Below are 16,375 nucleotides of genomic sequence, written 5' to 3' on the forward strand. Positions count from 1 at the left end.
CAAACTCTCATTTTATCAAACTTGAGCGAATTCAGTACCGTTGTTTGCGAATTGCCTTAGGCTGCATGCACTCGACACATACAATGAGTCTTGAAGTTCTGGCGGGAGTTCTTCCATTAAAAGATCGATTTTGGGAGCTTTCATCACGCCTGCTAATAAGATGTGAGGTGCTGAATCCCATGGTAATTAATAATTTCGAACGACTAGTCGAGCTTCGATCTCAAACAAAATTTATGACAGTATATTTTAACCATATGTCACAGGAAATCAACCCTTCAAGATATATTCCTATCCGTGTCAGCATCCTAAGTGCCCCTGACTCAACTTTATTTTTCGACACATCCATGCAGCGTGAAGTGCGTGGAATCCCGGATCATCTACGCTCGACGGAAATCCCAAAAATATTTTCAAGTAAGTTCAGGCATATTGACTCTGAGAAAATGTTTTACACAGACGGATCGCGAATTGAAGAAGCGACTGGGTTTGGTATGTTCAACAATAATGTTTCGGCCTCATTTAGGCTTCAAGAACCTGCATCTGTTTATATAGCAGAGCTAGCAGCAGTTCATTATAGTTTGAGTGTAATCGTCACATTATCTCCAAACCATTATTTCCTCTTCACAGATAGTCTGAGTGCAATTGAAGCCATTCGCTCAATCGCTGCTGGCAAAAATGAACCGTTTTTCTTGGGTAAAATAAAACAGTGTCTGAACGACATATTGAATAATAATTATCTAATCACTATAGTCTGGGTCCCGGCTCATTGCTCCATTCCAGGCAATGAAAGAGCCGATAATTTAGCCAAACGTGATGCTATTGAGGGTGAAATTTATGAGCGACCGATTGCTTTCAACGAATTCTATAGTTCGTCTCGCCAAAGAACACTTGCCAGCTGGCAAGCATCTTGGGATAGAGATGATCTGGGTCGGTGGATGCACTCAATTATTCCGAAAATATCGACAAAGGCATGGTTCAGGGGACTGGATGTGAGTAGGGATTTCATTCGTGTGATGTCCAGACTCATGTCCAATCACTACACGTTAGATGCACATCTCCTTCGAATTGGGCTCTCCGAGACTAATCATTGTGCTTGCGGAGAAGGTTATCGGGATATTGATCATGTCGTTTGGACATGCGTGGAGTATCGTGATGTCAGATCTCAACTAATAAATTCTTTGCGTACCCAAGGTAAACTATCCAATATCCCAGTTCGAGACATTCTTGCTTGTCGTGACCTTTCATACATGAAACTTATTTATCATTTCATAAAGAAAATTGGAGTTTCAATTTAATAAAGGCCCCTTTTAAGACTTAGTTCTGATCCCAGCTGCGTCCATGAGTTCAACCAATAGCTAAATTAGAATAAAAATTATGTAATGATACAAACAAACTCGAAACAGTTTATGAAATTATCAACAAAATGTCTGAAAATAACAGCATATTTTATAATTTATAGAAGTTAATCGTTTGGTTCAAATAATATTTCCGAGTAGATTTCATAATTAATGACGAGTTACCTAAGATGATATTTAAGCTATAAGAGAATATGTTTTAATAAATTCAAAACGTTGTGACTATGTTAGAATTAAATTAGGATAAGAATATTATGTAAAAGTGATGCTACGGCGAAGAAAAACTTATGTAAACTGCCTTAAGAAATAAGCGTATTTATGGAAAAAAAAATTCCCTATCGAAGTGAAAAAATAAAAGAGAGTACTAACATTAACACAAATTGAAAAAGCTAATTATTCTTTGCAAAAAGTCATCGAATGAATAAATTTCAATTTTTATGCTTTCGGATTATTATTTAGTCACATCGTAATCAAGCAGTGGAAGGAGAAATGAAGAGAATGTCAATTGCTTCTGCAATCCATGAGCGTTCTGGCGAGTAAAATGCACAGAGAATTTTAGAAATCGGTAAAGGACCGATGTTAGTAGGGTGACAAAAGGATCAAAATTTATCACTTGTTGGGGACGGGTATAGCGTGATGGGATAGTCGATGCCTTTCACGCAGCCCGCCTGGGTTCGATTCCCAACCCCGCACATAGGGTCAGAAAGATTTTCTGGTCCGAAGAGGTGAATGACCTAAGATGTTAAAGCCTCTATAATTGAAACAAAAAAAAAAAAATTATCACTCATCTATAGCCGATCACGAATAAGAAAAAGAAATTAATTATGAAAATACCAAATTGCGAGGAAGTCTGAAAAGTTATTCATATTTTTGTTCTGACGTGAAGTAGTTGTCAGTGTGGTTTCTTCCAACCAAAAACGGATTTGAAAAATCATAATGATTGGAATTTCGAAAGTAAACATTCACCTAAAAATACATCACAGAAGTTGAAATCGAACCAATTAACTGTTTCCACCCATAAAATTGTTGATTTTAATTTGCAATAATAATGGTTTCGGTTTCACCGATCTGTTAAATAAGAACGGCTGTTATATACTTCCCGACGTTTCGACCAATGGTTATGGTCTTTTTCAAGGGAAACTGTAAGTTTATTGGTTATGAAAGATATTACGAAAAAAAAATTAAAACTGTGTGTAAACTCATTATCTTATCGTTTCTCGTCAAAAATCGTATGCCCACGAACAGTTGCTTAAATAATATGTTATTTTAATCACATTTGCTTTCTCAACGTTCATCCAGAGAAGCTGTTTGAGATTTATTGTATATCTTTACCTCGTGAATATCTTTAATAACTAAGACTTTATGACAACGGTACTGGATCAGATTTTATTTAATCTTATTACAAAATGTAAACTATAAGAATCTATCAGACTTAGAAACCTTTCAATGAAAAATGATTAAAAAAATTGTTTTGTGGCAAAGAAAAGTCAGCGTAGATTTTCTAGGAAGGTTATGAACGGTCCCTAAGTGCTTAAACACACACAGCCACTCGCACGATAAATAACCTGTTCACATGTTAAAAACCTGTTTTAATCCATCTAGTGGTGTAATGATGCCTTTCTCATATCTCTCATATCATCATATATAAGTGTGTGGTATTCTACAAAAAAGTATACTTTACCACTTGAAAAACACAAAGGTTTGTCCATAAACTACTATAACCTACAGAGTGAAACAGTATTCAGATCGGTTAGGCCATCTTCGAGAAAACGAAGTGAGTTCAACTATTGTAGGTACTACCGGGAACCGGTCTAATCGAAGTCGGTTCGAGAGAAGTGACTGGGATCCGTTTTTGAGTCTATAGCTAAAATCTCTGTCCGTAATCGAAAACCGAGAACCAGAAAAACCAAATAATTTGTTTATGTATTTTTTGCACAAATCACCCTGTAATTTCTGAACTGGATGTCGGATCGACATACATGAACTTTGTGAGGGATATTTATATCTTTGATTTACAATCGTACTTATGAATATCTCATATTTAAAGTACCGGACAAATTCATTACCTTGCGGTTAATCAAGAAATGTTACTCTCTTGAATATATTTTTTAGATTGATTCAAGATCCTCAGAACGGGATTCCCAAAAAAAAAAATTGCGGACTTTTAAAGTTACTAAGCTTCAAAGCATTTACTTTGGTGTGTCTACCAGGCACATGTTAGCGGTATATTCCTTAAACTGATTGCAAATGAAAAATTATCTAATGCGGCTTCGCCACATCGTTTTTGTTCGTGTGCTGTCCAACTTCGCTACCGGTTCGGGCCTAACCAAAGCAATGAAACCTAGCTTTGAGTAGATTTGGGTAAACGAGGCTATTACAGGTTGATATGCTAGAGGCCGCCGCCTCCGATGGCGGGTCGGGGCCAACTCGGCTGACGGCCGAAATGACTCTTTTAGCGACATGGCCCATTCGGCGTAGTGCCATTCGGCTAAACGACTTTCAGTCAAATGGTACTCGGCGAAATGAACGACTACCGCAACATTTTAGGATTCATCGAAACTGTTTTCCCAATCTTCAAACATGCATTTACTGATACTCTAGAAGGATTTTTCCTACTTTTTCTGTTTCTGTATAGCAAAATAAAGAAAATTGACCATCTTTTCTACGTTTCCCCATAATGTCCCTTCAATAGAGACTCCTTTTCTCTAACTCTAACGTCGTTAACGCATTCAAACTATTCTTGGCAACCAGCCCGTAGCGATAGGAACAGTGTTGCTCGAGAAGATTTATTTTATTACTAACAAAGGGACGTTCAGTACTAAAGTAACTGGTGATGAGTATGAATTGTAGTTTCCTAAAAGCAATAAAGAAGGTTAAAAATATGGGAACAGTTTTTCACAAAGAAGTCTCGAAGTTTGGAAAAAAACAAGCTTCAAGACTTAATAGTTAAAAATTTTGTAATTTCACTCTCATAAATTCTGTTGTGCTTAATGTGATTAATTCACTTACGGTGAAACTCTCAACAAACGAGCATGACTTCTCGTGTTAGTGTACCGAAAATTCGAGAAGCAGCAATAGTAAAACCAGTCTACACAGAAATAAACTACCGCATGAATTCATATGACACAGCGAATTAAAGTGATCATTGATGTTATTAAGTGATCAGCGAATTTTTAAAATATTCGGTTCGTGAAAAAATAGTTCATAAGAAAAACGAACTGGTTACCATATGTCAAACCAATGAATCTACAAAAATATTGATTGAAAAATGCTCAAATAAGAGTTAATGTGATATTATGTAATCCTCGACTGTTTCCTCAATATGCAGTCGCTCAATCTGGTTAAAACTGCATTTACAACTTCGTTTTTGTGAAACCTACTCAAGGGCCTTCCATTAGACCACAGAGCCTAGAGAGTTCACTCACATTTCAATTTAATATATTCCCGTGTGGCATTACTCCCGGAATTGTGGCAAAATATCTGCTGGAGGGTCGGTAAAATGGACTGCACTTGTTGTATGCCTGGAACGGGAGCCCTGTAGGTGTCATCTAGCGGAAAATAACAAGCCTCCGCTCGGCGATGGTGGCAGAAGGTCCGCATCATTCCCCGGACGCTCCATTTCGTGGAATCTCCCGTTTCAAATACAACTGCAACACATATGCTACAACCGTCGCATGTGCCCGCTTACGCTTAGACAGACGGGCTACGATCGATTCGGGCTCATATAAAATTCGCTCGAAAATTGAATTTGCTCTAGAATGACGTCCAACAGTTTTACAGTATTTTGAAGCGAGTAGAGAAATGGTTAAATTTATGATGTTTGCTACAGTGGCTATTAGTGGACATATTGATGTTTTGGCCCCCGTGTTCAGTGCGTCGATGAGGATAGTGGAAATCAATTCGGTAGCATTTGATCTGTTACTCAGTTACCACTGCTAGATGTTGATGCTTACTTTCACTATTGTGTTTGATGATTTAGCAATCCCCACTCATTCAGCACTGCGATTGAGGAGAATTCCGTATGACTTTTCCATTGATGTGATAAAATATTTACAATATTTACCGAACCCCTTCACAGCCTTGACATTTAAACCTGATGTGTTTCTGTATTCCTGGAAATTGTATTCTATGTAGGTTATATGCCAACTCTATATTTACAACAATTGCTTTCTCAATTGTTAATGTATCTTGTGTGCAATGCACAATTTAATTGAGTAAAACACAATTTCGATAACGCTCATTTTTGATTCTCCGAAAATCTTTTATCTGCAAACTTCGGAACTGTTGATGGCTGGGGATAATTACGTGATCAATTTGACTGAACTGTAGTTAGCATCCGGAAAAGGTGTAATTTATAGTCAAAATACATTTCGGAATCCCTCTTCTGATGTCATAGCCACATAAGTCCCAACTTGGCTACCTCGATGAAGGCGCCATCATCAATCGATATTTGTGGAGTAGCTATAATGGCACCCATGATTCCCATGAACTCTGCTGAATATTTCCTCACTGGTTTCTGTTGATAGTTTTAGATAAAGACTGTCCCAGAAAGTATGGACGCACTTTGATTTCGCTGTAAATAATTCACAAGTGTTAGATATTCAAATTTTATTCGATATACTGATAATATTAGACTACAACAACAGAATATTATTCTCAACATTTGCTATTTAGCCATTGTAGACTAGTTGGCGCACCTTCTTGCGAACGTTCCTCATTAAATTCCGTACAGAATTCTTGGCGACAAATTTTGACACTTTTTTCCAATCTTTTTCGAACTGTTGAATGGTTTCGGCTGCCGAGACATGTTTCCTAAGATGTGCCTTCGTTAATGCCAAAAATTCCTCAATTGGTCGAAGTTGTGGGCAATTTGGTGGATTAATGTCTTTTGGGACGAAAGTGACATTTTTCGTAGTATACCACTCCACCGTTGATTTCGAGTAGTGGCAAGAAGCAAGATCTGGCCAGAGGACAACAGGATCCTTGTGGCTTCGAATCATGGGTAGAAGTCGTTTTTGTAAACATTCTTTGATGTATATTTCGCTGTTCATTGAAACAGTGGTGATGAAGGGTTTCGAAATCTTACCGCAGCTAGAAATTTCTTGCCAGATCATAGCTTTCTTACCAATTTTTTCGACTTCAATCGATGTCTCGGACTGGTTTAACACTTGCTTTTCTCGCACCGTATAATATTGTGGTCCCGGCAAGGACTTGTAATCGAGTTTCACGTAGGTTTCGTCGTCCATGATTATGCAGTTGAAATTTCCAGCAAGAATCGTATTGTACAGCTTTCGAACCCTCGGCCTGATCGATGCTTCTTGTTTCGGATTACGTTTTGGTTGTTTCTGCTTCTTATAGGTTCGAAGATTAAAACGTTCTTTAGCACGAAGAACATTTGACTTCGAAGTGCCCACTTTTTTGGCCACATCCCGAACTGAAACCTCCTTCTTTTGCTCGAACGCCTTCAGTATACGTTTATCCAACTGAGAGTTAGCAGGACCTTTTTTCGGCCCGTTTTCGGTTTATCCTCTAAGGTGTTATCCTCAACAAACTTCCTGATTGCATTTCGCACGGCTTTTTCACTTACTCCTTCCCTTTTTGCTATCTTTCTCAGTGACAGTCCGCGTTCTGTGCACTATTTGTACACAATTTTTCGACGTTGTTCTGCTGAACGCACTTCGAAACAAACTAATGAAAACGAATAAACAACTGCACAAGTGGTTAGAGAAGAGTGTAAACAACAGAACGCAGCCATAAAAATTGACAGATTCTGAACCATTGCGAAATGGCAGCGGTTTTCGGTTGCGTCCATACTTTCTGAGACAGTCTTTAGTACATTGTCAATTCAAATCCCACGTAAAATGAAGCCTGAAAGAATCGGTTAGAGTTCTTGAGATGTTAGTTATTACTGTGCTATACATAAAAATACCTGTTTAAATCCACTTAATGGTGTAAAGATGCCTTCCTCACATTACTCTTATTTTCATAAATTTTACTAAGGTATTTTTCAAAACCTTTTCATTGAAAGAAAACCAAAAAAAAATTTGGACATAAACAAGTATAGCTTTTTCAAGCTTAATTAGATTTGAGTCAAATTCAGAAGATTTTTTCCCGTTTTTTTTACATCGTCGCTTAAAATGACGGTATGAGATTTCACCCTGTAATTGCAGAAACGGAGGCCTGTTCTACATAAATTTCAATAACAATCGGGGCCGGCATACCGAAAAAATAAAGTGAGTTTCGCTTCAGAGTTTTTGAACACGATCGGAAGCTGGGAACCGATATATCCAAAACCTTTTTTTACATCAACTAACAAAACATACAGAGTATAAGAAAATAATTCGTCTAAATATGGTCTTGAAATTGAGTTTATTTTTACTTATCACCGTTTTATTTCGGAACCGGCAGTCGTATTATGATGAAATTCAATAGCTATACATAGAATTACAAGGCCTATCGTTTGAATCTATGTTTGTTGAAATTAGCTTCGTGAGCTCTGAGAAAATTAAGTGCATATGTTTTGCATTTTTTTGCGCATATCGCTTTGAAACTCTAAATCTAACGAAAGTTGGATCCGGATTAAATTTAAACACGTTATTTGGGAAAGTAACACCGACTCTTGTGATACGCACTGTAGGTATTATTTTGGTAAGCCCATGTGCTGGAGTTGCAAAAACAAGTTGCCCAAGCGGTAATATTTAACTACACACTTAAAAAACCTTGTGATTTTACATCCTATTAGATGCACATAAATGGTGCGTCGCAGTTCACGCAAATTTACGTCGAAGAACATTTAATATTGTGTCTAAAACTCCTTGACATGAAATTCATTGAAATAAAAAAAAAAGAAAACTGATAGCAACCGTCACGACTCGAACCGAGTGTCATTGGATCACAAAGTACGTCTGTTAATCGACTGAGCCACAGAAGCATGCATTTGCTTGGTTGGTAAAAGGTGCATTTAAATTCATACAGTCGCACCTGCTAGCAGAACGCAAGTTACAGTCGAAACCAGTAAAATTCAAGCTCATCTAACATTAAGTCATAACAAATAAAATTTTCCGTCATTTGACAAATTAGGTCTTTACGAATTACATCGTATGAGGGATTAAGTCACCTGTGAAATTCAAATTTTTTGGAGTGTATGGGAGTAACTATGATGAACTTAACTTTTCGTTCAATATCTTTAAAAAGTGATGTCTGCCTAATGTAATGATGCCTTTCTCTTATATAATATTGTGGTATTCTATTCAAAATGTTTCTCTTCGATTTTTGAAAGAAACCAAGGGATTGTTTGTGCATTAACTAGGGATTGTTTGTGCATTAATAACATACAGAATCCCCAGTTCCACTGCAACTATCGGGCTGATCGGACGCAAGTTCGTGTTTCTCCAGTGGTGCGGTAAATTGTTTTATTCCGCTTTCAAGGTCATTTCGTATTCTATTGTCTGAATCAGTGCGGTCGAGTGATAGTTCGAATTAATCCGTCTTCAAGGTCAATTGTGAGTTGTGTAAAGAAGCACTGTGTGGTACCGTTAGCCAGCGCCCAGCTGGGCGCTGCTGCTATATTGTTAACAAATACATTGGACAGTGTATAGTGAAAAAACGTATAAGATTCCATTGTACAGTGCAGAAAGAGACTGCAAAAAAGTGCTTTTTCCTCTAGGAGGTTTTTTGCACTTTATTGATCAGGAATATCCACCGATTGCCTAGGACCGGGCCTTGTCTGCCGTTCACCCTTTGAGAGCTAAAGCTAAGTATTTTTGCCTTTTTCTTTTTTCCCCCTGTTCTTCAATACCACTACATTTGTCCTCCAATATTTACCCGCACGGACACATTTCCGTGCCATGACAGAAGGCACAGAATTGCCTGACCTCCCTCCAGATGACAAAATGGAATCATCTTATAGCCAAATATCTCGTGTAAAAAATTATCCCGATGGACTTGCACTCCCGGCCGGACCGTATGCGGTTTACATCCGGACCAAAGCCAACGGTAAAAAATTGAATCTTCTAAGACTTTCTGAAGACCTGTCCTCGCGATACAATACTGTACAAAAAATTGAGAAAGTACGCCCGGACAAGCTTAGGGTCTTGTTAGCCAGTGCAATGAGATCGTTCAAAATGAGCATTTCACGCGGGAGTATCGCGTATACGTACCAGCTCGCGAAGTCGAGATAGACGGCGTGATCACCGATCCGAGTCTGACTTGCGAGGACGTTCTTAAGCATGGGGCAGGCGGTTTTAAAAACCCCTTACTCAAGAACGTTAAGATACTGGACTGCAAGCAATTGCGTTCAGTATCGACCGCTGAGGATGGCACTAAGTCCTATATCCCATCAGACTCGTATCGGGTGACTTTCGTTGGCTCGGCTTTGCCTAACTACGTCCTCCTGGACCGAATTCGTTTACCTGTTCGCCTTTTTGTGCCGCGGATCATGAACTGCACTAATTGCAAACAATTGGGACATACAGCATCCCATTGTTGCAATAAATCCCGGTGTATAAAGTGTGGAGGGAGTCATGCGGATAACTCCTGCAGTGGAGACAATGAAAAGTGTCTCTACTGTAAGGAGGGACCGCATGACCTCTCTGATTGTCCCGCGTACAAATTGCGCCAGGATAAGATGAGGCGTTCACTTAAGCAACATTCAAAGCGTTCTTTTGCTGAAATGTTGAAGAGTGCTACGCCTCCAGTAAACCTGTACGCTTGTTTGGCAACTGACGAGAGCGAATATGATGACCCCCTCGAAGGTACATCTTCGGCTGTCCTCTCTTAGCTCATCATACAGAAAGAGAAGAAATAAATCTTTTCAAAAGCTCCCTAGTAAGGGTTCGAAGATGTCCTCTGATGGGTCTCGAAAAATTACAACAACTGGTAGTGATGGCAAAAAACCAGAGAGAAAAGCTCCAGGCCTTGGAAAATTAAATTCCGAGCAAGAATTTCCATCACTTCCTGGGACTTCAAAACCCCCGAAAGTCCCTAAAGATCAGTCAGAAAATTTACCAAATACTGGGTTTGTTAAATTCTCTGATATTGTGGACTGGATCATGTCTACTTTCAATATTTCTGAACCTCTTAAAAGCCTGATAATGGCTTTTATTCCTACAGTTAAAACATTCTTGAAGCAGTTGACTGCAAAATGGCCCCTTCTTTCAGCGATCGTATCCTTCGATGGCTAAGACACCCACCGAGGTCACGGATACAATCACTGTTATACAGTGGAATTGTAGAAGTATCATCCTAAAAATAGATCCTTTCAAATTTCTAGTAAATAATCTGAAATGTGACGCATTTGCATTGTGCGAAACTTGGCTAACTTCTGAAATACCCTTAAACCTCCACGATTTTAACATTATTCGTCTGGATCGAGATGATTCCTATGGAGGAGTACTTTTGGGGATCAAAAAGTGCTATTCTTTCTATCGCATTAACCTCCCCTCGATACCAGGTATTGAAGTTGTCGCATGTCATGTTACAATCAAAGGCAAGGACCTTTGCATTGCTTCCATCTACATTCCCCCAAGAGCCTCGGTTGGGCATCGGCGGCTCAATGATATCATAGAGCTTCTTCCCGCACCGACGTTGGTTTTAGGAGACTTTAACTCACACGGTACGGGATGGGGCTGTCTTCACGACGATAACAGATCAACTATGATCCATGATATCTGCGACAACTTCAATATGACAATCTTGAATACGGGAGAAATGACACGAATTCCTGCACCACCAGCAAGACCACGTGCGCTAGACTTATCCCTTTGCTCGACATCGCTACGGTTGGATTGCACGTGGAAGGTAATCCCTGATCCCCACGGTAGCGATCATCTGCCTATCGTAATTTCAATCGCCACCGGATTAAGACCATCGGAAACAATCAATGTTTCGTATGACCTCACACGAAACATTGATTGGAAATGCTACGCAAATTTGATATCTGAGAATCTAGAAACAACACAAGAACTTCCTCCGGAGGAAGAGTACACGTTTTTGGCTGGCTTGATTCTCGACACCGCGACTCAAGCTCAGACGAAACGTGTACCCGGCGCGAAAACTAACATCCGTCCCCCCAACCCGTGGTGGGACAAAGAGTGCTCAGAATTAAACGCGGAGAGAACTTCATCATTTGTCGAGTTTAGGAAAAACGGAACACCTGATAATTTTAGAAACTACGCGGCATTAGACGCTAAAATGAAAAGCTTGATTAAAGCGAAGAAAAGCGGTTATTGGCGTCGATTCGTAGACGGATTATCGAGAGAAACATCAATGAGCACTCTTTGGAACACAGCCCGACGAATGCGCAACAAAAACACCACAAACGAAAGCGAGGAATATTCTAACCGCTGGATATTCGATTTCGCTAAAAAAGTATGTCCTGACTCTGTTCCGGAACAGACAATCATGCGCGTCGCTTCATCAAACAGAAACGAAACACCTTTTTCGATGGTCGAGTTCTCACTTGCGCTTTTATCGTGTAACAATAAATCTCCGGGGTTAGACAAAATCAAATTCAACTTGTTGAAAAATTTGCCTGACTCTGCCAAAAGGCGCTTATTGAATTCATTCAATAGGCTTCTTGAGGATAATATTGTCCCACATGACTGGAGACAAGTAAGAGTTATTGCCATTCAAAAACCAGGGAAACCAGCCTCCGATCACAATTCGTATCGGCCGATTGCTATGCTTTCCTGTATCCGGAAATTGTTCGAAAAAATGATTCTGTTTCGTCTAGACAATTGGGTCGAGACTAATGGCTTACTTTCAGATACACAATTCGGCTTCCGCAGGGGCAAAGGAACGAACGATTGTCTTGCGTTGCTCTCAACCGAAATTCAAATGGCATTTGCTCGTAAAGAACAAATGGCGTCAGTTTTCCTAGACATCAAGGGGGCTTTTGATTCAGTTTCCATAAACATCCTATCTGAGAAGTTGCATCAGCATGGTCTTTCACCAATTTTGAATAACTTTTTGTATAATCTGTTGTCCGAGAAATACATGTATTTCGCGCATGGTGATTTGTCGACAATACGATTCAGTTACATGGGTCTTCCTCAGGGCTCATGCTTAAGCCCCCTTTTATACAACTTTTACGTGAACAACATTGATGAATGTATCAACACATCTTGCACGCTAAGACAACTTGCCGACGACAGCGTTGTGTCTATTATAGGACCCAAAGCTGCCGATCTCCAAGGACCATTGCAAGATACCCTCGACAACTTGTCGACATGGGCTCTTCAAATGGGTATCGAGTTCTCCACGGAGAAAACTGAGCTGGTTGTATTTTCAAGGAAGCGAGAACCAGCACAATTACAGCTTCAACTAGGGGGTGAAACCATAGCTCAGGTCTTCACATTTAAATATCTCGGGGTCTGGTTCGACTCCAAAGGCACCTGGGGATGTCACATTAGGTATCTGAAACAAAAATGCCAACAGAGAATCAATTTTCTTCGTACAATAACCGGATCATGGTGGGGTGCCCACCCAGGAGACCTGATCAGGTTATACCAAACAACGATATTGTCCGTGATGGAATACGGATGCTTTTGCTTCCGATCCGCGGCGAACACTCATTTCATCAAGCTGGAAAGAATTCAGTATCGTTGTTTGCGTATTGCCTTAGGTTGCATGCAGTCGACTCATACGATGAGTCTCGAAGTGCTCGCGGGCGTCTTACCGTTGAAAAACCGATTCTGGGATCTCTCATATCGATTGCTAATCCGATGCGACATCTTGAATCCGATGGTGATTGAAAACTTCGAAAGGCTTGTCGAGCTCAATTCTCAGACTCGTTTTATGTCCTTGTATTTTGATTACATGGCTCAGAATATTAATCCTTCTTCGTTTGTTTCCAATCGTGCTCATTTCTTGGATACTTCTGATTCTATTGTGTTTTTCGACACATCCATGAGAGAAGAAATTCGTGGAATCCCGGATCACGTGCGCCCTCAAGTGGCCCCAAATATTTTTTATAATAAATTTAGAACAGTCAACTGTGAAAAGGTGTTTTACACTGACGGTTCAAACATCAACAGGTCCACAGGCTTCGGCATCTTCAATCAAAACATCACCGCTTCTCACAAACTCAATGATCCGGCTTCAGTTTACGTCGCAGAATTAGCTGCTATTCAGTACACCCTTGGGATCATTGAAACCTTGCCCAAAGACCATTACTACATTGTCACGGACAGTCTAAGCTCAATAGAAGCTCTCCGGGCAATGAAGCCAGGAAAGTATCCCCCATATTTCCTGGGGAAAATACGGGAACACTTGCGAACTTTATCTGAACGGTCTTATTTAATATCGTTAGTCTGGGTCCCTTCGCATTGTTCCATTCCAGGCAATGAAAAGGCAGACTCATTGGCTAAGGTGGGCGCATTAGAAGGTGATATTTATGAAAGACCAATCTGCTTCAATGAATTTTTCAGTATCTCTCGTCAGAAAACTCTCGAAAGTTGGCAAACTTCATGGAGCAATGGCGAACTGGGACGATGGCTACATTCCATTATCCCTAGGGTATCGACGAAACCTTGGTTCAGGGGGATGAACGTGAGTCGCGATTTCATTCGTGTTATGTCGCGGCTCATGTCAAATCACTACACTTTCAACGCACATCTCCGGCGTGTTGGGCTTGCGGAGAGCGGTCTCTGCACCTGTGGCGACGGTTATCAGGACATCGAGCATGTCGTGTGGTCGTGCGTAGAGTATCGTGACGCCAGGTCGAAGCTACTGGAATCCCTTAGGGCCCGAGGTAGACCGCCTGAGGTTTTGGTTCGGGATGTGTTGGCGAGTCGGGATAGTTTATATATGCTTCTCATATACCAGTACCTTAAACACATTGATATACAAGTGTAATGTGTTATCCCTCGCTCAGAAAGTATAAACTCCACCTACAGCTTCGACACTAACATCCGCCCGATTCTCTCGATCCCCGTCCCTGTCCACCATCTTCATTGGAACTAACAAGATCTTTTTTTGTCACTAACTTTTTCGTTACCCCTTCCCTGTCTCTTCACCATCTCGATGGCAACTAATTAGATCTTTATCGTTTTCAAACATTTTGTTCCCACATCCCCTTTCTACCCCGTTTCCACAATATTTACTTTTTTTTTCATTCTCTTCCGTAACATCACCATCATCGTCCACGGAAGGCCGCCCCAGTCGAAAACCAGCACGCGGGCCACCCGTCGGGCCTTCGTAGCCTGGGGGTGTTTCCCGCGGACCCACACGGACCGAATGATGCGGCCAACATGGATCTTCACCAACGGCATATGGAAGACCCTCATGCAATATTCAATTCACCGGCCACTACCGATCGCTTCTCGAGAATCCGCTACCGCTACATTACATAATGATACTATTCTAGTTTTAAGTTAGTCGTAATTAAGATTAGTAAATACCCTTGGCATCTTAGAGCTTGAGCAGTGTGCCTTAAAATTATATTATAATATTGAATAAAAAAAAACATACAGAATGAAACAGTTTACTGATTGGTTAGGCCCTCCATTAGAAAACGAAGCGGGTTCACTATTATATGTACTACACAGATAAAAATATTTTGTGATTTTACATTTATTTTCATGCACATATTTGGAGCAGGCAATTGAATGGAAATTTGCATTACAAAACAAAGCGGTTTGTAAATATACAGTCTTGTTTAATGAAAAAATAAATGAATTTTGATGTAATTTTACATCAATCATAGTTTCAAATCAGATTTTCGTTTCAACTGATGTCTATTTCATAGTACTATCGGTTTACATGTCGTGTAAGTTTCATCTTTTCTTTCTGTGTATTATATGTATGTATATTGTATGTATTTCGCTTCGCCGATTTAAGTGACGGTGTACAACATTGAACACACTTTACCCTATAACTCCGGAACCGGAAGTCGAATCTAGATGAGATTCAGGAATTCCGTATGGGACCGTAAAACCTTTCATTTGAATCTACGTTTGTGAAAATCGGTCAAACCATCACTGAGAAAAGCGAGTGAGATCCATTTTGGAGTATATGACCACTATTTCCGGTGCTTCCGGAACCGGAGACCGGGAACCAGGATAGCCGGAATTGGTTTGTTTAGTTGTCTACTGATAATAGCTATCGATTTGTGTAGTTTTGAGACCAGTTTAGGAAATTTTTTACGGTTTTTGTTTTACCGGTTTAAATGACGGTGTACAATATTGAATACACTTTATCCTATAACTCCGGAATCGGAAGTCGGATCGGGATGAAATTCAGGAATTCTTTCAGTACTAGTTTCTAAGTACTTTCATTTGAATCTAAGTTTGTGGAAATCGGTCAAACCATCGCTGAGAAAAGTGAGTGAGATCTATTTTGGTATATATGACCACTATTTCCGGTACCTCCGGAACCGGATACCGGGAACCAGGATAGCCGGAATCGGTTTGTTTAGTGGCTTACTGAAAATGATTATAGATTTTGGTAGTTTTGAGACCGGTTTAGATTTTTTTACGTATTTTGTTTCGTCGATTTAAGTGACGGTATACCACATTTAACACACTGTGAGAGAGAGAGAGAGAGAGAGAGAGAGAGAGAGAGAGAGAGATTGCTCAGCTCGATGAACTGAGTCGAATGGTATATGACACTTGGCCATCCGAGCCAATTTTTACTGGTCGGTTTTTCAAGTGATTGCATAACCTTTATATGAGAAAGGCAAAAATAATTTTAGGCGAGACGAAGTTCGACGGGTCAGCTAGTTATTGATATATTAGTTTATTCATTACAGTCACTCCATAATGCTCCACTTTACTCCCGATTCAGCAGTATGCTTCGTTTTAAGATATTATTTTATAGATTTTTAACGATTATTATGATTCTGCTTACAATTTTAGGAAAACAGCCATCATTGAAACACGCAAGAGTAGTTTTCTTCGCTACCACTAGATAAATCTTCGTGAAAAAACATCATTTTATTTAGATAAATGAACTAAATGAACTGATATTTATCTTTTGAATTTCCACTCAACAACAACGGTTTATATGTTCTGTAACAATGATTG

The 16,375-nt window shown here is 39.8% G+C and overlaps 1 protein-coding gene across 3 annotated transcripts in view; it reads left to right on the forward strand.

Moving 5' to 3' along the window:
* Positions 1-16,375, forward strand: part of LOC131435469 (glycine receptor subunit alpha-4) — a 107,273-nt gene that overhangs the window by 13,995 nt on the left and 76,903 nt on the right. The gene's annotated exons all lie outside the window — the stretch shown is intronic.

The sequence above is a fragment of the Malaya genurostris genome, chromosome 3 (assembly GCF_030247185.1).
Source record: "Malaya genurostris strain Urasoe2022 chromosome 3, Malgen_1.1, whole genome shotgun sequence".
NCBI lineage: Eukaryota > Metazoa > Arthropoda > Insecta > Diptera > Culicidae > Malaya > Malaya genurostris.